This window comes from Mobula hypostoma, chromosome 2 (genome assembly GCF_963921235.1).
Source record: "Mobula hypostoma chromosome 2, sMobHyp1.1, whole genome shotgun sequence".
Lineage (NCBI taxonomy): Eukaryota > Metazoa > Chordata > Chondrichthyes > Myliobatiformes > Myliobatidae > Mobula > Mobula hypostoma.
The window spans coordinates 203,455,691-203,483,219 of record NC_086098.1 but is presented as its reverse complement, the minus strand read 5'-3'; the positions used below and the strand labels follow the sequence as shown (position 1 = coordinate 203,483,219).

At 40.3% G+C, this 27,529-nt stretch overlaps 1 long non-coding RNA gene across 3 annotated transcripts in view; it reads right to left on the bottom strand.

Moving 5' to 3' along the window:
• Positions 1-1,326: 1,326 nt before the first annotated feature.
• LOC134342822 (uncharacterized) overlaps positions 1,327-27,529 on the bottom strand; it is a 75,549-nt gene continuing 49,346 nt past the window's right edge. For 2 of the 3 annotated variants that reach the window (XR_010017113.1, XR_010017112.1), the window contains 2 exons: positions 9,389-9,578; positions 1,328-8,293 (listed from right to left, as the gene is read on the bottom strand). This is a non-coding gene — a long non-coding RNA (uncharacterized LOC134342822). Of the gene's footprint in view, positions 8,294-9,388; positions 9,579-27,529 lie in introns of all 3 variants that reach the window. The other variant, XR_010017114.1, reaches the window with a different exon arrangement.

The following is a 27,529-nucleotide window of genomic DNA, read 5'->3' as shown; positions in this document are numbered from 1 at the left end:
TTAATACAAGAGGACATGGCTTTAAGGTAAGGGGTGGGAAGTTCAAGTGGGATATTAGAGGAAGGTTTTTTACTCAGAGAGTGGTTGGTGCGTTGAATGCACTGCCTGAGTCAGTGGTGGAGGCAGATACACTAGTGAAGTTTAAGAGATTACTAGACAGGTATATGGAGGAATTTAAGGTGGGGGGTTAGATGGGAGGCAGGGTTTGAGGGTCGGCACAACAATGTGGGCTAAAGGGCCTGTACTGTGCTGTACTATTCTATGTTCTATGTTAAAATGCTTTAACAAAATGTCCCAAGAACATAAAGAGGAATAGTATTTGAAATCTTCTTGCAATCTTGGTTGAACCTCTACAGCAACCCCACTTTCCCCGTGCTTTTGCCGCATCCCCAAAAGTCTGAAAATCCACTATTCTGAATTTTGACTCTACACAACTGAGCACTACTAGCCTATGTGGAAATGAAATACATGAATTCACAACCCGATTAGTAAACAAATACATGCTTATCCTAATTGACACAAACATTATCATGGGAATATGACCCCTGGTTCTAGGCTCAACTGCCAGTCTTATTTAAAAAAGATCACCTTTCATTTTTAAAGGAATCTGGGGACCTTTTTACACAATCTTTCAAGATAGAAAAGTCCTCCCTTGATAATGCAAGGAGGTGTGTTCAGGCTTTCCTCTTCCAATATTTCATTTCCTCAACAACACATCTTTTGCTATTTTCTGCAATTGCAAATTTGCAAGTTTCCAAAAGTACTTGAGTACATTCTCAAAATCATTTTCTTGATATATAAACTACTTTTCCAGGAGGATACTAACCGACAAGTAAGAAAGAGCTATTTTGAAAGGATCTGTTTAGTTAAAGCATTCGTTTTCAAAACATTTATGGGTGGTATGCGATTTTGCCCTTGTTTCACTGCATATTTGGCTTCAGATTGATGTGACGTCAGACATAGAACTTAAACCTGCTGCAAAGCAATAAATTCAACTTTGGGGAAAGGTAGCTGACAATGTTCTTCCAAGTACAGCTGGTAATGGCTTGTATTTCTGCAACAATTAAGTTCAAAGGAACAACCAGAAAACTGATGAACCACAGAAGGCGGCTATAACTTTACAAAGGCTATGAAATATTTAGCGACCACTTAATTCAATAGTGAACTCTCCATTCTTCTGTACCTGTAGTACAATGAATGTAAGTATAATAGCATTTGCTTGTTTGCAGTTCCAACACACCTCAGGTGGAAAATATCATCAGATCATTTCATAGTTTGTTTTTCATAAATTAAATATTTTTTTCCAAACTTGAAATTACAAACAATAAATAGTACTTTCAAAATAAATCGTATAAATAACTTTATTAAATGGCAGGCATATTTACATAAGTTGCTTCAAGCAGGAAGATGTAGCAATACCTAAGTCTCTTTCATCAATAGTTGAGTATTTTTTCAATTCACATTACATAACAATGAAAAATAAATAAACAGTAATTAATGGGATTCTTGTTCCCAATGTTTCTGTTTAATTATTAAATTTATGCATTTTATGAATAGCTTTATTAATAAATGTCATTTTTAGACTTGGTTTATCAGTTTAAAAATCCACATACTGAAATACTCTCATTCTAACTGTCCATGCAAAGCCTTCTTAAACAGGGACAGTTAATTTCATACATTGCGAGAATATGGAACTTGAATATATGCTGTAGAACATAATAAAGTTATCCTTTAATAGTGAATATTAATTTAGATTCTGTTTCTAGAGCTGTTTAGACAAAATAACTTGAATGTACACTAGAACATAATAAAGCTATCCTTTAATTGTGAATAAAAATTTAAACACTGCTTCTGTAGCTGTTTAGAACAAAATAGTCCACATATACCAGACAGCTCTGAGAATGTATATAGGATGGCAATGCTCCAACTTAATCAGGGTTAAAAAGATCTAATGAATTAATGTCATGCCATCGTGCAGCAAGGAAATAGTGATGTACTATGCATATAAATGTGGTCCTTGAGAGATTGCTAAATAGGAATGGTGAAACACATACAAACAACTAATTGCTTACCTTGTAATAGCAAACTTAATGCAAGTAATTTAAATAATGCTTAGTGTACCTGAAAAGCTTACCAAAGTGACAATGAATGATTATAGTTTTGCAATACTGTTTCCTGTGTAGAATTCCACTGGAAGAAAATATAACATCACATCCTTATGGCATTACATTCTGTGTAGAATGTACATTTTTGTTCTAGCAGTCATCAGGAAATTGGCCAAATACCAAGGGACAGAGTAGTGACAGAGTTGATACTTTACTAGTATTACATGATTAATGGTATCCTGTTACTACATGATTAATGAGCCTGAACTAATCTCAACAATTGTAAACAGATGATGAGCTAGAAAACTTCTCCATAGCATATCGATTGGTAGCATTATAAACAGAGTAGGTAGAAGCAGGGGATTACAAAGAGGTATCAATAGATAGGCCAATGGGCATAACTGTGGCAAATAGATTTCAATAGAGATAATATAGAAACATAGAAAACCTATGGAACAATATCGGCCCTTTGGCCCACAATGCTATGCCGAATATGTACTTACTTTAGAAATTACCTAGGGTTACCCATAGCCCTCTATTTTTCTAAACTCCATGTACCTATCCAGGAGTCTCTTAAAATACTCTATCGTATCCGCCTCCACCATGGTTGCCAGCAGCCCATTCCACGCACTCACCTTTCTCTGTGTAAAAAATTTAACCCTGACATCTCCTCTGCATCTGCTTCTAAGCACCTTAAAACTGTGCCCTCTAGTGTTAGCCATTTCAGCCCTGGGGAAAAAGCCTCTAACTATCCACATGATCAGTGCCTCTCATCATCTTATACACAAGTACAAGGACACAAGGATAAAACAGAAATTCTAAGCAATAACTTAGATATGGAGATGCTCCAGAAGGGACTTGGTAGCATCTTCACAAGGATCAGTAAAATAACATGCACAAATATAGAAAATACCTGAAATGTTAATGTAATACTGTCCTATATATTTAAAGGATAATAAAGGAATAGATTTTATGCTGCAGATTAACAAAAACAGGGTTGGATCATACCTGAAAGATTGAGCATTCCTGGACCCTGCTCCCTCGAAGAGTAACAAGTCCTTCTAGAGGCTTAGTGTATAGATGATTTGGAATGATACTTCGATTCTAAATGATTAATTGTACGGCTAGATTACACAAAGGTGATAAAGCTAGCAGATCTACTGCCCCACTGCTTCGGTGAGCAAGATTCAACCCTGACCCCGTGGTTCTGTCAGTATGTGCTTTCTCTCTATAATGCCAGGGGTTTCATCCTGGAGCTCCCATCTCCTCAAGGTATGCAGGTTTGTAAGCAAATTGACCCCTAAATTGTCCCTAGTGGGGTAGTTTAGTGAGTGAATTGGTGGGGGGAGGGGAGGGAGGGAGGCAAAATTGATGAGAATGTGGGTAAATTATAGGTCCTCTCCAGATTACAAACTCCCTACAAAGGAGCGAGCATCTGGGAGACTGGGGGGATGGATTTGCTGGCTGGTGTGAGGCTGCAGGTATCTTCTACCAGGTGTAAATGGTATATTTCCACTTCTCTTCTTCCCTCATCCTTGCACAGCAATTGGGAGCTCGGTTAAGGCAAAGGGAATTGGGAATGCTTGAGACCGCTCACTGTCCTGTCACAGTCATTTTCTGTGATCCTCTCTCAGAAGCTTTTTTTCAGTTCATTTCTTGACATTTTTGACACTACTTCCTGAGGAGACTGAGGTCCTTTGGAGTATGCAGGCCTCGTCTTCAAACATTCTACCAGTCTGTTATTGCCAGTACAATCTTCCCTGCGGTAGTGTGCTGGGGCAATGGCATCAACACGGGTGATGCCAATAGGCTCAATAAACTGATTAGAAAGTCCTGCTCTGTTATAGGAGTCAAACTGGACATACTGGAGGCTGTGGTAGAACAAAGGACCCTACGGAAAACCCTGGCAATTCTGGACAATGTTTCTCAGCCTTTGCATGTTACCTTGGCAGAACAGAGGAGCAATTTCAGTAACAGACTGACAACTGCGCTGCTCCAAAGAGCACTATATGAGGTCATTCTTACCCTTAGCCATAAGGCTCTATAATGAATCAACCTATAGCCAGAGTGATGACCCCTCCACCTGTTTAAGGTAACTTATTTTTTATTTATTCTTCTTACAAACATTTGTACTTCTCTTCTAATATTGCATATCTGTGAACTTGTAATGCTACTGTGACACTGTAACTTCCTTTGGAATCAATAACATATCTATCTATCTAAAGAATTATTGGAAACTGAACCCTGTTATAGCCTGGAAACTACTTGTACTTGGAATATTAGTGGGGGGAAAAGGATTGCTTTGTAGACCAGCATGAATTTGATGGGCCAAAGTGGCCTTCTATGTTATAAGGAAATATGAAAGCAAAATAAGTTTATGTTCCCTGAAATTTTGATGCTTAATGATGGCTAATTAGTCAGTTTATATTTTCAAGATATTACAGGAAACCAGTGGTATTTCTCCTTCTTCAATTGGTTATAGCTGCTGGGAATGGGAAATAAAATTAAAGTAGTGCCGTGTCATTCAGGAGTGATGGGAACAGTTTCTTCTGCAAAGAGCTTGTTTGGTGGATTGTCAATTTCAAGACTGACACTAATATACTATCAGAATCAGAATCAGGTTTATTATCACCGGCATGTGTCGTGGAATTTGTTAACTATCACTAAGATATTAAGGAATATGTGGCAAAGGCAGGTTTATGGGTTTTTAGTCATGGTCAGTAGTAATTTCACTAAATTGCAGAACAGCTTTTCAAGGGATAAATAACCTGCTCACAAAATTTCTCAGTTTAAATAATGCAATTATACATATAAAGGCATAATCAAATTTTTCCCATATTTTTATACCTTCTCATTCATCCACCATTAGCAACAGCCTAGCATTTTCACAAAATTATTCTTATACATGACATTGGTAAAAATACAGAGGAAATCCACATTTCATAACTGCTAATTAGAGTTTCTAGTTCAATGTTTAAGAATCATCCCCAAGGAGACAGCTATAAAGAAATTCCTGACTAACTTGATACTGTTTATGATGGAAATGAATCTTAAGGTTCGACATTTTGTGCAACAGGATTCCTCTTACTCTGTTCTAAGTCTTCCACATTTAGTCTTGCCTCTTTGGACACTCATTCTAAATTTCTCCAGAGTAACTCTCTAGGAACCTGACATTTTTAAGAGATTTTGTTATATCACCCATTGTCTAATGGATAAAAGCCCAAATTGCCACAGAAAGTAATGCCACTTGCTGCGTACTTAAACCCATTCAAGGTGGCAGATTAGTGCCTTGCATTTTCACCTATCAGGCATAAACAGTACTCTGACTGTCCACTGAAACTTTGCTAAAGTCCACAGTGTTTACCCCAATTTTCTGCTATTATCTTGATGGAAACTTCAATCATGCTCCATAAACAGTATTTCCACTGACTTTTGGTAAATAATGTCCTATCTAATTAAGCACTGATGCCTGACATCATCCTCTGAAAACACAGGACAAAATTCCTTCCAAATGAATGTGGACATGGACCAAGCACTAATCCAGATGACTAAGCATTGGAAAGACTGATCTCAGAACCTTAAATCACCACGTGAATCCTCTTTCCCCAGGTACGCAATGGCATGGCATTTGTCCAGAAACAATACATACTGTTCACGACCCTATCATCCCACTTAATCCTGAGATTTGGACCTAAACCTGATTCAGATTATCACATATTCACCATCCCTGCCTTGACTCATCTGCCTCTGATGCCCTCATCTATGATTGTGTTACCTTTGACCAAACTAATCCAGCTGATACTCTCTGCTGTTTTTACCCAAACTCTAATCAAGTCTGATCCAACCATTTCCTCTGTACTTGATGATTGATCCTGGCTCCCAATTATGCATGAACTTAAAATTTTCATCCTTGTTTTAAAGTCCTTACGAGTTGTATCCCTCTGTATGTATACTCTCCCCCATCTCTGTCAGAAATATCTGCATTCCTCCAATTCTACTCTCTTGAACTTATATAAAATTTAGTCACATTATTATTGGTGACAGCCCTTTGCCTAGAAAATGGCCCAAACTCTGAATTTTTCTTCATACTCAATTCAGGAAAGTCCTTCAAACCCATTGTTCTAATCATTTATTTGGTCCTCCTTATTAATTTCTTTATAATATCAATGTTATTTTTCTATTTGTTACTACACCAATGAAGTGAATTGGGATATTTTTGTGTTTTTGAATGTACAGCCTACAAGTTCAGGAACTCAGAACAAAAAATCCCCTGGTGAACAGTGTAAAGCAACAAAGGGATGTGAGGAGAAATCTATAGGTCAGGGTGGGACTTATGTAAAAATGAGCGCTTGATGATTGGTGTGGCTTTGATTAACCAAAGCGCCTGTATCTGTGCTGCACTACTCTCTCTATCTCTCCCTCCCTCTCCCCCCCTCTCCCTCAATGACTTACTTAAAAAATTAGGGTCACAATTTCATTTAGGATATTTGGTATCATAAAACCCCAAAATCCCCTTTCCATAAAAACATACTAAATAATTAAAAAGGCTCTCTTTATTGCTCTGTGAAAACAAACCTCCAAATTTATTTTTCCATAGCACTGAACGTACTTCCATTCCAGGAAGAATTTTTTAAATTGTTGCCCAACCAAAATGCATCATTTTGTACTTATTTATGTTGAATTCCACCTTCTTAAGTCGATTCCTACCTCTCAACAATACACCTTTGGCCACCTGAAGGATTAAATGTGTCTTCGATTTTGTTATTTTTTTCAACCAGTTCCTTCAGTTTTTACATTGAAATCTTTGATGCACAAACTGAAGAGGCCTCAGAGTAAAGAAATCCACTTCTTCAATGAGAGAATAAATTTTTTTGCAAGCAGACCAATTGATCAGCAACTGGCTTTGGAAGGACTTGCATTCAATTCAAACAGTGTGTATTCAATTTAACCATGTGCTAGTGTAATGAATTTGTTTTACACTATGCGTAGATTAAGACTTTTGAATCTAGACTGCATTTATTGATTTTCATACAACTATACCAAGTGAAATTTAAAATGTCTAGAATACCAGATACTTTGTATATAAAGGAACTAATTTATCTTATGTTTTTGCAAGTTAGTGGAGACTGGATTTTGCTGTAGAAATAAGTGAAACTTTTAGTACTTATTATTAATATCCTGTTATCTTACATGTTTAGTTACATGCGGCAATCAGAAGATAGCATATGGAGTTACCCTGCTACTCTAGAATTTTTTTATACGGCCATCTAAACATGAGGCATTAAATTACAACAAGCATGAAATTAGTGTACTCTGTCTCACTTTTATTCCTCTTTCAATACTAACTTTCTTTCTGTCTGTCCCATTTTCTGTACATTAAAGTCTGTCTCGAGCCTGTACATATTATTGAATAAATGATTCTAATGTATATTTCCTGGCTCAGACTCTGATGTTCACTAACCAGTCTTCAAATGATTGGTCAGGAAGAAATTCAGTTGTTTTCTCTGTTCACTGCTTCTAAATCCGCTATAGAATTTACTGCTCCAAAATGATTACCTATTCATAGCAAGTTCCATTGCAAATACCCAGAAATGGGCAAATGTAATGACTGATGGTACCTGCATACCTTTGACTATAAATAACATGTGCTATTTTTTTAATGAAGACTTGCATCACACAGTGGAATATCTACAAATTTTTTTTGTGGAGTTCTGGTCCCCAATTGATATTATGAAGTGTCTGATAATATTTTTCCAAATTTCTTACAAATTAATGTCTAGGTTTAACATATCAAGAGATCTGAAAGGAATCAAATAATCTGTATAAACATTAAATGTTATTCAATTAAATGCAACAACTTCAATTTTATTTTTAATCTACAGAAACCAATTATCTTGTACCTTAGCTGCAGTAAAATATATCAGTGTTTAGAACATAAATCACAAATGCTAATTGGTGTCAATAAATCAAATGCACCATTTCCTTTGAATTCTACAACTCTTCAAAATATTCTTTTGGTATTGGAATGAATTATATTCTGAGAAATTCTTAGCTCTTGGATGATCAAAACCAGATTTGCATTCATCATTGGTTTTCACAACCATCCTTGCACTGAGGGGATGTCTCCTGGTTCTCTACTTGACAAGGAGTCTGTGATTCTGTAACAGGCTTTGTATCTTCAGTGCATTCTATAGATTAAAAAAAAGCAAATATTAAAATACAATATAGATGCCATTTTCTGACAGCATGCAAGATGCCAATAAGGCAATATTGAACAGAATAGATATTTTGACAAAACCAAGAAAAATACAAGAGGGATGTTCTATGAGAGATTTTTAAAATATGAGCAAACCACCAGGCCTTGGCTATAGTAGATTACTTAACAACTATTGTGGCATATTCTGTAATCTTCTGTAGAAGAGATTCTGTAGATGCTGGAAATCCTGAACAATATACACAAAGTGCTGGAAGAACTCAGCAAGTCAAGCAGCATCTATGGAGGGAAATAAATGCTCAGTCTTTTGTGTGCTTTTGTTTTTAATTTAAAGCAGTCAAAAAAGTTGTACAGAAAGAATAACAAAAAGTCCGGACAGAAAAATGAATAGTGTAAAATGTTTTTCAATCGATAGTTAATGTATTCTCACAACTAAATCTTTTAAGATTTATTTTTTATCTAAAGCTACAGCGTGGAACAAGTTTTTCTGGCTCAGTGATCCGTGCCATACAGCAGCCCACTTATTTAACCCTAGCCTAATCACAGGCCAATTTATAATGACCAATTAACCTACTAATTGTTAAATCTCTGGACCGAAGATGCTGTCATATTCATTTAACAGGCATGGCCAGTGATGCCAAAAACAATGCTAACACAGTTCCTAATCCAAAGTATATTTTACTGCTAGCAAGTAAAAAATCTTTCTTTACCCCCTCCCCACTCCAAACTTCATTCTGGCAACAGAACCGAGAATACAATCTTCGATTTGAACAAGTTTTGCAGTTTAGAATATATGACACATATCTGTCCCCCTCATAGTGATTCCTTTCAGAGTTCACAAAAGCTGGAATAAACCTAATTGTTAACCAATCTTTGTGAGTGACTGCATGTAATCACATCAGAAGTATTAAATGTATTGAGCTGGCATGCTTACAAAAGATAACCTATAAAATTCACAAAGATTAGAGATTCATAGCAATTCAAGCAGAAAGGATATTTTCCATTGGTATTCAACCCTAATGGGTTTGCGAATCATAGATAGATCCCTAAATCAGAAATGAGTACAAACCTTCGGATTTGATTGTAAGCTTTGTCATGTTTACAGTTAAACTGCTTTTGACCACGTCGTCCCTTGAAGGCTCCTGCAAATCTGTTATGTCAGGTAATGCATCCCTTCGACCAGCCCGTTCAGAAGAAATGAATTCTCTAAATGAACTATCTACGTCCGTCATTTGAGACCCATTTGTAGGCATCGGCACCTAGAAACAAGTAAGGTTAATGTAAACCATAAGCAGATAATAAAGTCAGATTGAAACCAAATTCTGGCTAACTTATATTTGCAACAAACTGGTAATATTACACAAGTTTCCCTTTTAAAAATGTGTGCTTTCTTGGCAGCTTTATATATAGGAAAGATAGTCTCTTCTTCCCCACCTCTTACCTTAGCAGCTAATGATCCAACTGGTTTACAGATAAAAAGTAATCATAAAAGCAAACCCTCAGACCAGATTTGGTCTTGTGGTCCAGCAGTCTGAAGGCTGTAGTAATCTCAGAGCTCACAGTGCCCTGGGAAGATGCAGCCTACGAGGTGCACAAGTGGAAACATGTAAGATACACTGAGCTGACCACAGATGCTCAGCGGCGTGGATGGAAGGTGCAGATTTTCCCAGTAGAGGTTGGCTGCAGAGGATTTGTGGCTATTTCCATGGTCAGATTGCTGAAGGGATTGGGAGTCCGAGGCCAGGGCTAGTAGCAAGCTATAAAAGACCTCTCAGAGGTAGCTGAGCCAAGCAGCCACTGGTTATGAATGAAGAGGAATGAATACAGCTGGGCCCTAAAATGACCCATGGGTGGCCAGATGTGAAGGGAGTGCCTCTGGGATGCTGGGTCGCACTGTTGAGCCCTGTGGAGATGTAGTGAGCTAAAATTGATGAAACACCTAAGAAGGGGGTGCCCACCTGATGACCCCCAGCAAGCAGTTGCCACCCACCAAGCCCCCCTCAAGATCTCTCTGCTATGACCCAAGTTAGGATCTGCTTATCAAAGGTATTAAAACAGGGGATTCAGATGAATCAAGGTTGAGGGAAGCAAACAAACGAATTGTTTTTGTTTCTGCCATTTTGTGAACTCGGAACTGATTCTTGCTGTGGGATAATCTAATCAGAGCAATTGAAAGTGGACACAAGGAGCTTCAGGTAATGACCTGCTAAATTTGAGACCATTCTCAGACAAGTACTACCTATTATAAAGAAGTAATTTGTAATCTCGTGAGACTCAGTGAATGGTTCGAACCAGTCAGAGATAAGAGGCACAAATACACATGGCTGGGGGGTGGAGGGTCCAGAAACCATGGAACAATGTTGGTTGTAGCCCCGGACTAGAGCCAGTAAGAAGGTGACCCAGAAAGGTCAGGTGAACTTGAGGCAATGGGATGGAGATCCATCAGTTCAACAGTTGTGGAGCACTATGAGAGTCAGGAGCTCCAAATATGTAACAGTGTAGGAAAACAAGCATTGCATTTGAAGAGGGTCACGTTAAAATGGAGATTTGAGTTGGGACTACGAGGAACATGCGGCCAGTAGCAAAAACTCCTTTTTAACTGGTATTATATTTTCTATTCTTTGACTGTTCATGGAAGGTCAAGAAAACTTAGTAGGTGTGCGCAGGTATTTGCTTGTGTAAGTTCACGTGTTCTTCTGTTGAGACAATAAAGGTAGTTGTCGGTAATTACAGATTCACTCTGTGCCTCTCCTGATCATTATTAAAGGGGGTGAATCTTGTAACAATCCACATCCTCTTTAAATAGCCCCAGTGTCTAGCCTCCATAATTCTAGAGATTCACTGCCCTGTGTGATAAGTTACTGTGCATCTCTAACTAGGAGTATGCTAAGCTAGTGATGTGTGGGACAAACACAGCATAGGCTTGGCAGTAATTGGAGGCAACTGTATATTTGAAATTGTCTGAGATCTGGTGCTCATTTGGAAAAATGCTGTATCGATAACAGTCCCCACCAGTCCCACAAAATGACCGCTAGATTATCTTGTAACAATATTCCTTGTTCAAGAGTCCCTCACAAGTGGAAACATCTTGCTATCTACACTGTCATGCACCTTTAGTTCAAGTTCAAATTTATTGTCATTCAACTGCACACATGTATACAGCTAAATGAAACAATGTTCCTTTGGGATCGAGGTGTAAAACTCAGTACATATCACCTTAAATGTACCTTATTATTGTTATTATTTATTATCACTGCCTGTTATGCTGCTGGCATTTAGCAGCAATGAAGTTCCTCCAATTCTGATGGTGTTCAGGGCTTCAACATCATGTCAGTAGCTTCCTCTCAGTTTTCACTATTGTCAAGCATGCAGATCCCAGGTGAAGTCTCAGGAATACTGTCGCACTCAGATATAGAAGCATTCTTCACTGCTGTTTCCATACCAGTTTTGTTTTACCTGTCAGGGTTGTTAGCCCTAAGCTGAACCCCTGAACCTGGAGGACCAGTGGACCACTCAGTCTGTCCTCTACCCTTTGACCTGTTTGGCATCGGCGATGCTACCAAGAGCCAAAGCATAAAGTGCTGACTCCAGCCAACATAGTTCTCTGGGTCATAGAGGCACGCAAGGGTCCAATCCACAACAATGTTGTGGTCCTCATGGAGGGTGTCCACTATATGATCCAACAAAAATCACCCCCCATTATTCCAGACTCCCAACACACACCATTCCCTGTCCACCCCAACATTCCAGACATGGCAATTCAGCATGCTGCTGGGACAAGGGGCTAAATACTCCTTTTGTCAGATATTAGTTTAAACCAGCTGCAACATGATGCACTGAGCACTGTTTTTGTTACATTTGAATAGGGTTACCAACCTTCCCCATTAAAATCTTAAGTGAAGGCTAGTTGTATTTTTATAAAGAAAAACTGATTAAATGTATGTTGAAATAGACTCAAGTAAAACTGAAGTAGAATGTTGACATTATATGTCAAAGGATGTCATTTTTCCCTTGTCGGATAGCAGTGGAAAAATGATGTGCTGAGATGGTTAGGAATTGCACAAATGAAAGAGTGTAATGTGTCTTTGTTTGTCATCTATATAAATCAATATATCAATCATCTGGATGATAATGTTGTAAAATGGATCTGCAAATTTGCAGATGGCACCAAGACCCGGGGTAGTGGACAGCAAGAAAGGCTATTGCTAATATTTAATATTTGAATAACATTTGAATAATTTTGTGTTTATATATGTTGATTAAGCATTCTTGTTCGTTAAATAATTCATTACAGGTTATAAGTATAAATACATGAATTACATACGTTTTCACACTACCAGGTGATACGTGCGCACCTTGCCAAAAGTAAATTCGAAATTAGATTCATATTTTTGGACTCCCATACCTTCATTTGAATTAGTTTAATGTTTTAAAATTACAGAAGACAATATTATGTTTACACAAACAATATTAAACAGACAATAACTATCAAAGCTTGCAGGATGATCTGGACCAGCTGAAAAATGCCAGGTGAAATTTAATGGAGACAAGCGTGAGGTATTGCGCTTTGGGAGGGCAAACCAGCGTAGGACTTACGTAGTGAGTGGAAAGGCACTGAAGAGTGTGGTAGAACAGAGAGATCTGGGAATACAGATTCGTAATTCCTTGAAAGTGGCGTCATAAGTAGGCCATGTCTGCTGCATTCCTTCAGCATTTTCTGTGTGTTGCTTTGAACTTAAAACATCCGCAGATTTTCTCACGTTTATTGAGTCCAAGAGTTGGGATGTTATGTTAAAGTTGCACAAGACATTGATGAGGCCTAATTTGGAGTTTTGTCTCAAGTTCTAGTCACCTACCTGCAGGAATAATATTAATAAGATTGAAAGAGTGCAGAGAAATTTTACAAGGATGTTGCCAGGACTTGAGGACCTGAGTTAGTGGCAAGGATTGAATAGGTTAGTATTTTATTCCCAAGAGCTAAGGAAATGAGGGGAGATTTGAAAGAGATATAGAAAATTATGAAGTATATCGATATGGTAAATGCAGGTAGGTTTTTTTCCACTGAGGTTGTGTGAGACTAGAACTAGAGGTCATAGGTTAAGGGTGAAAAGTGAAATATTTAAAAGGAACATGAGGGGCAACCTCTTCACTCAAAGCGTAGTGAGAGTGCGGAATGAGCTGCCAGTGAAAATGATGGATCCAGCTATGATCACAACATTTAAGGGAAATTTGGATAGGTACATGGATGGGAGGGAGACTTAGAACTCTGGGCCGGGTGCAGAACAATCGGACTGGGCAGAATAATAGTTTGGCATGGACTAGATGTGATGAAGGGCCTGTTTCTGTGCTGTTGTACTTCAGACTGTATAACCTCTAAACAATGCAGCAGGGCAAAAAGCATGAGTGTCCCTGTATTTGTCCTGTAGCCTTTATTTTGTGACCAAAACTGGCCCTGCCACATATGGATCGGTTGCTTGGTAATGGCTTTCAGCATTTGTTTCTCAAAACAAAATGAAAAAAGGCTGAATATTAAAGTAAGAGTAACCACCGATACTGGATTTAATTGTTTTTTTCCTGAAATCAAGGACATTAAAATGGACTTCTGAGTTCTAATGGATAATAAAAAAGTTGACAGAGCAAGGGCCACAAGTTTATTTAAGTTCTCTTTAACATTACAAACATGCTACCAAATACAGTTCAGGTTTTCAAAGAATGAAGTTTCCCTTCTGACTTCTTCCATGTTCCCAGCTTTCCGACTGAATGAAAATGCAGGAGGCAACACAATCCAAGCAATGCATTACCCACAGCTGCTATCATTACTATTCCGAAGTCAGCCAGCATGAGAACCTTCATTACATGCAGTAGCCTGTCAGCAATAAAAAGGCAGAACAACGATGTAGTCTGAGACTCATATTTATGGTCTTCTAGCCGAGAGAAGTTTAATAACTTCATAGCCCAAGTGAACTCCAAAGAGTGGAGTACATTAAGATAATTTCAAGCATGCTGCAGCTGAATTAATTCTAAATACAGATAACTTCATACAGAGAAAAGGCCCTGGGAAACGTAGCTGTACTTTGTGTTGGGAAGTTGATTGCTATTTACAAACTAAAGCTCAAGTTACAGCAAATATGATGGTGTTTAAAAACTTCTAATGCTCATGGTGCCCAAGAACTACTGCCAAGACCCAATGTCTTCCATTACTTGTGCAAATACACCTTGTTGCTCAGTTTGTAATGCCCACGAGTGGAGATTTGTACACATGCAAGTTTCACTAAGCAAAACTCTCACTGCACTAAATAGATATGCATTTTTATACACAAGTAGAATGCAGAATTGGAAATTAAAAATTATTTAAAACTGCACAGTGCACATGGGTGTATTTTTCATTTTTTGCTGGGATCAGCCTTGGAGTTTTGCCCAGTATTTTGTATTCCAGCACAAAATATCAGTTCCCACGGCAATGTAAAACACAAATGATAAACTATTTAAACTGAGCACCCAAAATTGACACTGTGGCCTTAGTTGTGCATGGATTCATCATTCATGGACAACGCTCTGCCTTTTAAAAGGAAAATTCTTAGTTTTTTTTTCCCTAAGACCATACAATATAGGATAAGAATTAGGCTAGTTGGGCCATTGAGTCAAATCGATTCCTCATGCAGTCCAATGTTCTCCTCTTAATCAATTTTTACTCATTTGTTCACTCTAATTCACCTTCCTTTCCCATTGTTCCTCATTTTATGCTTCATCATTCAAATCTTGAGCCACATGCCCCAATACTTCATACAAATTATACAGTACGTCAGATGAGGAAAATGGGAATGCTGAAATCCATATACACTACATCTACTGCTCTACCTTCATCAATGTGTTTAGTCACATCCTCAAAAATTTCAACCAGGCTTGTAAGGCACGGCCTGCCTTTGACAAATAGTCATAGTCAAAGCCATGCTGACTATTCCTAATCATATTATGCCTCCACAAATGCTCATAAATCCTGCCTCTCAGGATTTTCTCCATCAACTTACCAACCACTGAAGTAAGACTCACTGGCCTATAGTTTCCTGGGCAATCTCTACTCCCTTTCTTGAATAAAGGAACAATATCTGCAACCCTCCAATCCTCCGGAACCCCTCCTTGTCTCCATTGATGATGCAAAGATCATTGCCAGAGGCTCAGCAATCTCCTCCCTCGCCTCCCACAGTAGCCTGGGATACATCTCGTCTAGTCCCTGTGACTTATCCAACTTGATGCTTTCCAAAAGCTCCAGCACATCCTCTTTCTTAACATCTATATGCTCAAGCTTTTCAGTCCACTATAAGTCATCCCTACAATCGCCAAGGTCCTTTTCTGTAGTGAATACTGAAGTATTCATCAAGTACCTCCGCTATCTCCTCCGGTTCCATACACACTTTTCCACTGTCACACTTGATTGGTCCTATTCTCTCATGTCGTATACTCTTGCTCTTCACATACTTGTAGAATGATTTCTGACGTTCCTTAAACCTGCTTGCCAAGGCCTTCTCATGGCCCCTCTGGCTCTCCTAATTTCATTCTTAAACTCCTTCTTGCTTGCCTTATAATTTTCTAGATCTCTATCATTACCTCATTTTTGAACCTTTCCTAAGCTCTTCTTTTCTTCTTGACTAGATTTTCAACAGCCTTTGTGCACTATGGTTCCTGTACCCTACCATCCTTTCCCTGTCTCACTGGAACGTACCTATGCAGAACACCATGTAAATATCCCCTGAACATTTGCCATACTTCTACCGTACATTTCCCCGACAGCATCTGTTCCCAGTTTATGTTTCCAAGTTCCTGCGTGATAGCTTCATATTTTCCCTTACTCTAATTAAATGCTTTCCTAACTTGTCTGTTCCTATCCCTCTCCAATGCTACGGTAAAGGAGATAGAATTGTGATCACTATCTCCAAAATGCTCTCCCACTGAGAGACCTGACACCTGACCAGGTTCATTTCCCAATACCAGATCAAGTACAGCCTCTCCTCTTGTGGGCTTATCTACATATTCTGTCAGGAAACCTTCCTGAACACACCTAACAAACTCCACCTCATCTAAACCCCTTGCTTTAGGGAGATGCCAATCAATATTTTGGAAATTAAAATCTCCCCACCATGACAAAAAATATTTTAATACAGTGCAGATTCTGTGCATTACTAATCACACCAGGCAAGAGAATGCCTGAACTAAGGTCCAAAGTAAACAAAGTTTTCAAGTTGCAATCTGGTTAATATAAAGATTGCCATTGACACTATGACCATATGAACTGCCTTTGTCCCAGAAAGGGCAGCCATCCAAACAAGTTCAGTTTCAGAGTTACTGCTTTCAGAGGAGTAATGAATTAGGAATTGCAGTTAATGACCAAATGAAGACGTGCAATTCATAGCAATCATGGTGTAATTCTTTGGATGTGCATTTCTTTACCATTCTGTTGAGTTTTTATTTTAAATTCCATCTGTAACATGGGCATCACTGATAACCACAGCATTTAAGCTATATTCTTGACCTACTGCAGTTTGCCTGTTGAAGATAAGATAGATTTGATAAAACTAAGTGGTTAGGCCATTATAATAGGAACTGTAAGATCAGTATTACATGTCTGAACAAGTTTTTCATCCTCTCTTCTTCTGGTTTCTTTCCTAAAAAGCTTCAATAATCCAGAATTTATTACTTTAATTCCAGATTAACTACTGTAAAAATTCCCCATCTTCCATTGAAGGATTTAAATTTTACCTGAGTCTTTAATAATATAATTTGGAGACTTCCACATTAAAGATTGGAATTAAGTGATGTGAATGTTTTGCTGATTGATTGTGGTATAGTTAAACAATTTGGGCAAAGTAGTAGCAGATGGAATACAGAATTGGGAAGTGTATGGTCCTGCACTTTGGTAGAAGAAATAAAAGTAAAGACTATTTTCTAAATGGATAGAAAACTCAAAAATCTGAAATGTAAAGAGATTTGGGAATTCTTGTGCGGGATTCCCCAAAGGTAAATTTGCAGTTGGAGTCAGTGGTGAGGAAGGCAAATGTGATGTTAGCATTCATTTCAAGAGGACTAGAATATAAAAGCAAGGATGTAATGGTGAGACTTCATAAAGCACTGGTGAGGCCACACTTGAAGAGTAATGTGTGCAGTTTAGGGCCCCTTACCCAGAAAAGGATGTTCTGACATTGGCGAGGATTCAAAGGAGGTTTACAAGAGTGATTTCAGGATCGAAAGGCTCGTCAAATGAGGAGCATTTGATGGCTCTGGGCCTGTCCTCTCTGGAATTCAGAAGAATGAGGGGTGACCTCATTGAAACCTATCAAATGTTGAAAGGCCTAGATAGAGTGGATGTGAAGAGGACATTTCCTATGGTGGGGATATCTAAGACCAGGGGACACAGCCTCAGAATAGAGGGATTTCCTTTTAGAACAGAGATGAGGAGGAATTTCTTTAGCTGAATCTGTGGAATTCATTGCCACAGGTAGCTGTGGAGGTCAAGTCATTGGGTATATTTAAGGCAAAAGGTTGATAGGTTCTTGAGTTGTCAGGGCATGATGGAATACAGGAAGAAGGCAGAAGATTGGGACTAGGCAATGGATCAGCAGCCATAAAGAAATGGTAGAGCAGACTCAATGGGCCAAATGGCTTAATTCTACTCCTACATTTTATGGTCTTATGAGGGTGATGATTAGTTATGATAAGATTCTGAGAGGAGGTTAGAATGATGCAGGGTGTAATAATGTGAAGTAATTAATCAAAGATTGATAACAACAGACAGCTTGCGGCCATTGCTTATTAGTAACATACCACATTTCTAGCCGAAGAAGACTCTTGCTTCCCTGGAGATCCTCATAAGGGTTGTGCAACAAGCAACAGAGCACAGCAGGTGAATGTGCTTGGTAATCTAGTTGACTATATTGAGCTCACAGAGTGCTAGTATAAAGAAAAAATGACGAATGAATCCGATATACTTGAACATATACAGATTGGCAGGTAGTGACAACATTCCCCATGATATTGAAGACATTAGTGACATCAGGATTTCAGTTCATCTCAGAGGATACCCATCTGACATGGCAGTTAATGTCATCACTGCATGGATTCCTCTTCTATTGCTTAGACACTTCAATGGATCCAACTAACGCACGTCTTAGTCTGGCAAATGTAATGGAATTTCTTGAAATAGCATGGTTACTTGCCGAAAGAATGAACATACTCTATTAATGTTCTTTGTGCCTCTGCTTCCTCATCTTCAGCAAGCAAAGGGTCCAAGATACATCGTCTTAAGAAAAGGCTGAAGCATTTGCAAATATGTTCATTTGGAAGTGCCAAACCGACAGTCCATTAAGGCTTCTTCTTGGGATCCCCAACATCACAGATGCAAGTCTCCAGCCGACTCCTCTCAGTCCACGTGATAGTCAGAGCACGGCAGAATGGAAACAGGCCCTTCAATCCATCCAGTCCATACTGACTTATTTTTCTGTCTAGTCCCAATGACTTGCACCCGACCACAGCCTTCCATACTTCTCATTCATGTACCTAACCAAACTTCTCTTAAATGTTGTAATTGAACTCACACCCACCACCTCCACTGACAGCTCATTCTACACCCACACCTCCCTCTCAGTGAAGAAACTCCCCCTCAGGTTCCCCTTAATATCACCTTTCACACTAAATCTATGACTTCTAGTTCTACTCTCACCCAACCTCAGGGGAAAAAATACCCTGCACGTGTTTACCCTATCTGTACTCTTCATAATTTAGCACGCTTTATTCTCCTACACTCAAGGGAATAAAATCCTAGCCTATTCAACCTTTCTCTATAACTCAGGTCCTCAAGTTCTGGCAACATTCTTGCAAATTCTCTCTGCACTCTTTCAAGATAATTGATACCTTTCCTGTAGGTAGGTGACCAGAACTGCACACAATACCCCAAATTTATCCTTATCAACGTCTTATACGACGTCAAGACAACATTCGAACTCCTGTACTCAGTGCTCCAGTTTATGAAAGCCAACATGCCAAAAGCTCTCTTTATGGTTCTAACTACCTGTGATGCCATTTGCTCAAGTCAATGCTTCAACAGTTGGCCAGATTTTGTGGGGAGTGATGGCAAAGATTACGATTCTGTGAATGTGAGAGAATACAAAAGTACCAAACCCACAAGCAACTATTTAGAAATTTCACAGAGCAGGAAGTTCCCTCAGTTCCTCAGTGCTTACCCCAGGAAGTCTACAACCTGCTCCAGGTTTAATTTGGCATAGGAATCTTACTGGGAGGCGAATGCTTGAAAAGTTTTCTTAATTTTTAAATTGTAGGGTTTTTAAATAAAGTTAAGCAAAGTACTGATAGAAATATTTAAATTTTGTAAAGTATCTGAATGCTCCAGAACTGTCAGAAGCAGTCGTGTTTTAACAGTTTGACAGCCAGCTAAGTCAGGATCAAGCCTTTGCAAGTTGTTGCATTTTCCTTCCAGCATATCATGGACAGTACTTGTTCTAGGGGTCCCATTGTAATGTATGTCACACCATGCTTCTAGCTAGTATTGCCATGAGTTTGAATAGGAAATACACCACAGGTGGGAATTTTCTGTGGACTGGCTGCTCTTCAAGTGGCTGCACATTCTGGGCAATATAATTGCCATCACAAGATAATAACTACTGAGCCACATGTCATTTCTGCAGGAAGCAAAATGACAATAAAACAATGGCAATCTTTGCAAATCCCTAAGCAAATGCTACTTCATATTTCCAGTGCCAAAATCGTACACAAATTAAACTTGCTTGTGACAGGAACACAAAGCCTTTGACCAAATGGAACTGCACAGGATTCAATAGTTAGCAGACACCCATTGTTTGTTTATAGATGTTTGCTTGGAGGCTGACACACAGCTGATTCAAATAATTACTCTGAATTATCTAGAGCTGCAGTTGGAACTGGGCTAACCTTCATAGTAAATCAATATCATGAACAAAACTTCGCTTGCCATTTTTGAACTGAGCAGCTGCTTGGAAAGCAGAACAATAATGAAATTTCCTTCTTACCATAAAGTTCTTTCTGCTGATACTATCTCCATTTTCAAAATGAGCAAATTTCAGGTCAATCTCACAGGATTATTTCAATTGAGCAAAACTTTTCACCTGACCATAACTTTACCGATTTGTGATCAATCCGCCTTCATACTGATTAATTGAACCACCCCTCATCCAACTCCCATTGAAAATTGGTGGGGTTAATCAAATCAACTGAACAACTTATTGAAGGTCAACCAGTAATTGTAAGCCTCTGACTTTTGACTGGATACTAGGCATACATGCTGCCTATGATTTTAGCCAATAACAAAAAACAAATGTCCACAATACCACCTTAAATTTGAGAAATTCTTAAGCTGATATTATATTTTGCAATGTATATTTCTGTATGAATGCATCTATCCACATGCAACGAATAGATTATTGATCACGTTCATTTGTGGGTCATGACAGAAGCAGACAGTTAATGATGTGATTAGTTAACCCCAAGGGTGCAACCAGAATTGAAAAGTAATGATGTTGCCTTGAACCTTGATTAGAACACACTTAAGAGCCTACCATTTTGGATGCTGTATTATAAAAAGGGCTTTCTTAGGGTTGTTATAGGTGGGGGTTGGGGTGGGTTGGGGTTGGGGTGGGGGTGGGTTGGGGTTGGGGTTGGGGTTGGGGTTGGGGTTGGGGTTGGGGTGGGGGGGGGTTGGGGGGGGGGGGGGGGGGGGGGGGGGGGGGGGGGTGGGTGTGGGTGTGGGGGGGGGTGGGGGTGGGGGTGGGGGGTGGGTGGGGGGGGGTGGGGGGGGGGGGGGGGGGGGGGGGGGGGTTGGGGGGGGGGGGGGGTGGGTGTGGGGGTGGGGGGGGTAGGGGGTAGGGGGGGTGGGGGGGGTAGGGGGTGGGGGGTGGGGGGGGTAGGGGGTAGGGGGGGTGGGGGGGGTAGGGGGTAGGGGGTAGGGGGGGTGGGGGGGGTAGGGGGGGGGGGGGGTAGGGGGTAGGGGGGGTGGGGGGGGTAGGGGGTAGGGGGGGTGGGGGGGGTAGGGGGTGGGGGGGTGGGGGGGTAGGGGGGGGTGGGGGGGGTAGGGGGTAGGGGGGGTGGGGGGGTGGGGGGGTAGGGGGTAGGGGGGGGTGGGGGGGTAGGGGGTAGGGGGGGTGGGGGGTAGGGGGGGGTGGGGGGGGTAGGGGGTAGGGGGGGTGGGGGGGTGGGGGGTAGGGGGTAGGGGGGGTGGGGGGTGGGGGGTAGGGGGTAGGGGGTAGGGGGTAGGGGGGGTGGGGGGTGGGGGGGGTGTGTGGGGGGGTGGGGGGGGTGGGGTGGGTGGGGTGGTAATGGGGACAAGCTTCCACTAGCTGTTAAATGCTCCCAATGGTGTGCACCTCAAATAGCCTTTGACAACCAAGTCAGCTCCTGGCCTTCATGTGTGGCTTAGTTACCAAGCCAGACAGAACCATTTCTACTGACGGGAGAAGGGGCAAAGATGGGTTACTGGCACCTGAAAACCAATCACTTTGTGCAGATGGGGCTTGTTAGCCGTGGTTGGCAGCTCATCTAGGAGAAGAAAAGCGCTGATCTCAAACCTCCGCTACCTTGCGGCTCTATCCACTCAAGGGGAAGTCTTTGGGAGAAAACACAGAAAACTCTGGAGCTGGAGGCCCTAAGGCAGTCCTACATTGAGTTCAATGCTGACTGGCAACTCCTGTGACGCTGCTGGTATCAAACTGTACTAGTCTCTGCCGTTCCTTTGGGTTCTTCAGCTGCGTGGAGAGGGGCAGTTTGCTACGTGGGCATGAGCTTGCTCTCCATATCGTACTGCTCAGGCTTGTCTATCTGGACAGCTGGAATGTAATATCTAATGTCAACTCTGACCAACAGAGGTCTCAGACTCAGATTATAGAAAGGCTAAAGAGGTAGAGGAAAGAGTGCAGAAAAGATTTACACAAATGTTACCAGAAATGCATATAATCAGCAAAAGAAGAACAGACTGAATTCCCTTTTTCTTAAGAAGGCTGAGCGTTCACCAAAAAACATCTGTAAAGTAAGACCTTTGATAGAGAAACAACTTACCCTTGTGAGGATGAGCTTAACTAGAGGCTATCATTATTCTGAAAGGTCTAAAGGTAGATAGATAAGTCAGCTAGACCAAATGGACCACACCCTAGGGTTCGGAAAAAAGTAGCTGAAAAGATGATGGCGACATTAGTAATGATCTTTCAACATTTACTAGATTCTGGAATGGTTCCTGAAGACTGGAAAATTACAATATGACTCTACTATTTAAGGATGGAGGGAGGCAGAGAAAAGGAAATTTGTAGGACAATTAGCCCAACTTCAGTGGTTGGCAAGGTGTTGGAGTCCATTATTAAGGATGAGGTTTCGGGGTACTTGGAGGCACAAGATAAAACAGGCCAAAGTCAGTATAGCTTCCTTAAGGGGAAATCTTGCCAGACAAATCTTTCAGAATTCTTTGAAGAAATAATAAGCAGGATAGAAAAAGGAAAGTCAGTGTATGTTGTAAACTTGGATTTTCAGAAGGCCTTTGATAATGTGCTGCACAGAAAGCTACGTAACAAGATAAGAATGCATGGTGTTGCATTAAAGATATCAGCATGATACAAGATTGGCTGACTGGGAGGACGCAAAGAGTGGGAATAAAGGGGGCCTCTTCTGGTTGGCTGCTGGCGGCTAGTGGTGTTCCACAGGGTCATTGTTGAGACTACCTCTCCAAGTTGCGTGTCAATGATTTGGATGACAGATTTGATGAAGTTGTGGCCAAATTCGTGGATGATACAAATATAAGTAGACAGGCAAGAAGTGTTGAGGAAGCAGGGTGGCTGCAGAAGGATTTAGTCAGATTGAGAGAATGGGCAAAGAAGTGGCAGATAGAATGTAGTGTATGGTAGTGTATGGTCATGCACTTTGGGAGAAGAAATAAAAGCTTAGTCCATTTTTCTAAATGGAGAGAAAATTCAAAATCCGACGTGCAGAGGGACTTGTGAGTCCTCATTCCAGATTCCCTAAATGTTACCTTGCAGGCTGAGTTGGTGGTAAGGAACGCAAATGCAATGCTAACATTCATTTCAAGGGGACTAGAATATAAAAGCAACGATGTGATGCTGAAGCTTTATATGGCACTTATAAGGCACAGGGCTATGTGCTTAGCCCCATGCTCTACTCACTTTACACCTATGACTGTGTGGCTAAGCAGACCTCCAACACCATATGCAATTTAGCTGATGACACCACTGTTGTGGGCTGTATCAAAGGTGGTCATAAACCAGCATACTGGAGGGAGATTGAAATTTTGGTGGAGTGGTGTCATAGCAACATCTCAGTCGATGTCAGCAGGACTAAAGAACTGATTGTAGACTTCAGGAGAGGGAAGCCAGAGCTTCAGTCCTCATCAGAGGATCAGAGGTGGAGAGGGTTAGCAACTTTAAATTCCTGGGTGTTACTATTTCAGAGGAACTGTCCTATACCCAGCACATAAATGAAATTGCAAAGAAAGCACAACAGCACCTCTACTTCTTTAGGAGTCTGTGGAGATTCAGTATGACATCGAAACCTTCGACAAACGTCTATAGATGCGTAGTGAAGATTGTATTGACTGGTGGCATTACGGCTTGGTTTGGAAACACCAATGCCTTTGAATGGGAAAATCCTTCAAAAGGTAGTGGATTTGACGAAGTATATCACAGGTAGAGTACTTCCAGCCACTGAACACATCTACATGAGAGGCTTTCATAGGAAAGCAGCATCCATCAGAGATCCTCACCACCCAGGCCATGCTCTTTTCTCAGTGATGCCATCAGGTAGAAGATACATGAGCCTCAGGACTCGCACCATCAGGCTTAAGAACGGTTACAACTCCTCAACCATCAGGCTCTTGAACAAAAGGGGATAACTTCACTCACTTGTTGATCCATTGAGATGTTTCCACAACCAATGATCTCACTTTAAGGTTTCTTTACCTTGTTATTTCATGTTCTCGTTATTTATTTATATTTGCATTTGCACAGTTTGTTGTCTTCAGCATTCTACCTGATCTTTCATTGATCCTATTATAGTTACTATTCTATAGACTATTCCCACAGGGAAAATAAATCTCAGGGTTGTACGTGGTGACATATATGTACTCTGATAATAAAATTTACTTTGAAATTTGAACATTGGTCAGACCGCATCTGGGAGTATTGTGAGCAGATTTTGGCCCCTTAGCTAAGAACTGATGTGCTGGCATTGGAGAGGGTTCAGAGGAGGTTCACAAGAATGATTCAGGGAATGAAAGGGTTAATGTGTGAGGGGTATTTGATGGCTCTGGGACGGTATTTGGAGGAGTTTAGAATAATGAGAGGGGATCTCAATGAAACCTATTGAATACTGAAAGGCCAAGATAGGGTGGATGTGGAGGGGATGTTTCCTATAGTCGAGAGTCTAAGACAGAGGGTATAGCCTCAGAATAGAAGGATGTCCATTTAGAACAGAGATGAGGAAATTCTTTAGCCAGAGGGTAGTAAATTAGTGGAATTCATTGCCACAGATGGCTGTGGAGGCAAAGATGGGTATATTTAAGGTGGAAGTTGATAGGTTCTTGATTAGTCAGGGCGCCAAAGGTTACGGGGAGAAGGCAGGGGAATCAGGCTGAAGGGGATAATATCAGCCATGATAGAAAGGCGGAACAGACTCAATGGGCTGAATGGCCTACTTTTGCTCCCATGTCTTATGGTCTCACTGTAACAGTCATTTGTACAACAATTAGCTCAGGAAGAAAATTTCTCATTTATCCAAAGAATGATGAGACTTCCAAATACTCTATATGATTTTATGATTTTTTACCACATAGAGGGATTTGCAGCAAAAAGGGAATGTATAAAGGGAAGTTGGGCAAGCCAACAATGTAGAAGGAATAATGAGAGCTGTGCTGATAGATTCAGATAGGGAAATATAAGAAAAAGTTTGACTGGAGCATCAATGCTTGTGCTGATTAACTGGATTGAGTTAGTCTGTACTATATTCTATGTAATCATCTACAATAAATACTGCAGCAACTCACTGTGGTAAACTATATATGTTGTAACTGGGTTACCTGTCTGGACACGCCCCTCTGCTGACTGCTCCTGTGGCTCCTCCCACAGACCCCTGAATAAAGGCGATTGTGCCATTGCTCCGCCTCTCAGTCCAGGGGCAGATACTCAGCATGGTGGAGGTCACATTTTACTGCTAATAAAAGCCCTTCTGGATTTACTCTACGTCCAGTCTCTTGGAGTTATTGATAGTGCATCACTCACCAAGGTTTCTTCAACACCATCTCACCCCATGTCAATTTTCCCACCTTAAAGGATAAGGGCAGCAGGCAAATCACATATCCCCTCCACGTCACTTACAACCATGTCTTCAAAATATTGTCAGTATTTTTGTTCCTTCTTTAATGCCAGATCAGACTTGGAACTTGCTAACAGTATTATACTTACATCCTCACTACAGAACTGCAGAAACAAGCTCTCCACTATTTCTCAAAGTCAATTAAGGAAATTACAATGATTATTAGCATTGAGAGTCTCATTAAGAGACTCCAAATCACTTATAATTACTTCCTAAGACAAGGTTACTGTTTGCAATATTACATGTCCTCTTTAACTGTCACTGCTAATACACATCCTTTTTAAATGAGGCTGCTAAACAAGATAATAGCCCATGATATTACAGAAAAGATAGACAGAATAGACAGAAGATTGTTTGACAGGCAGAAGGCTAAGAATGGGAATAAAAGAGGCCTTTCTGGTTAGCTGCCAATGACTGGTGGTGTTCTGCAGGAGTTGGTGTAGGGTCCGCTACTTATCATGTTATAAGTTAGTGGTCTGGATGATGGAATTGATAGCTTTGTGCCCAAGTTTGTGGATGATACAAAGATAGGTGAAGGATGTAGAGAGTCCGCAGAGGACTTGAACAGATTAAGAGATTGGGCAAATAAATGACAGATGGAATACAGTGTTGGGAAGTGTATGGTCATGCACTTTGGTAAAAGAAATAAAGGCTTGGACTATTTTCTAAATGGGCAGCAAATTCAGAAATCAGAGGTACAAATTGACTTGGGAGTCCTAGTTCTGTATTCCTTAAAAGTTAACTTGAGCTTGAGTCAGTGATAAGGAAGGCAAATGCAATGTTAGCACTCATTTCAAGACAACTAGAATATAAAAGCAAGGATGCAATGCCAAAGCTTACAAGGCATTGATCTGGCTACATTTGGAGTATTGAGAGCAGATTTGGGCCCCATTCCTAAGAACAGATGTGCTGGCATTGGAGAGGGTCCAGGAAGGTTTACAAAATGACCTAAGGAATGAAAGGGTTAACTTATGACGAGCATTTGATAGCTCTGGGCCCGTAATCACCAGACTCTAGAAGAATGAGGGGGATTTCATTAAAACCTGCCAAATATTGAAAGGCCTAGATAGTGCACAGAGAGAGAGCATTTCAAATAATGACAGAGCCTAGGGCCAGATGGCACAGCCTCCGAACAGAAGGACATCTGTTTATAACAGAAAGGAGGAGTTTCCTCAGCCAGAGGGTAGTGAAACTGTGAAACTCATTGCCACAGACGACTGCAGAGGACAAGTCATTCAGTGTTTTTAAAGCAGTGGTTGATTGGTTTTTGATTAGTAAAGGTGTCAAAGGTTATGAAAAGAAGGCAGGAGAATGGGGTTGAGAAGAAAATCACATCAACCATGATCAAATGGCAGTACAGACTCGATGGGCTGAATGGCCTAATTTTTCTCCTCTCTCTTATGTTCTAACTGTTCATCAATAATATCCATAAACATATTCCAGAAATGGCCCTATCCTAATTACATAAGCCAGATTAACCTACCTCTAAGTACCAGATTTGTGCCCATTACAAATGCAGATCTTCTGTACGTACCATCGCACGTCGTGTGGCATCACTCGATTCCATAAATTGCCCAAAAGTCTCTCTTTTATGTGACTTAATTCACACTGACTATATATTCTTGTATGATGCTGCAGGCTGTGATGTAATAATTACCCTTTGTGACCCAAACTTGACATACAGGTCCTCAACACAGGCATTCCAACCTATCAAAATACACTTGGAAAGACAAAATCTTACAGAGATTATGCTTGTTCATTTTAAATCAGGCATTTATAATGACATTGCATTATTGCAGTCAGT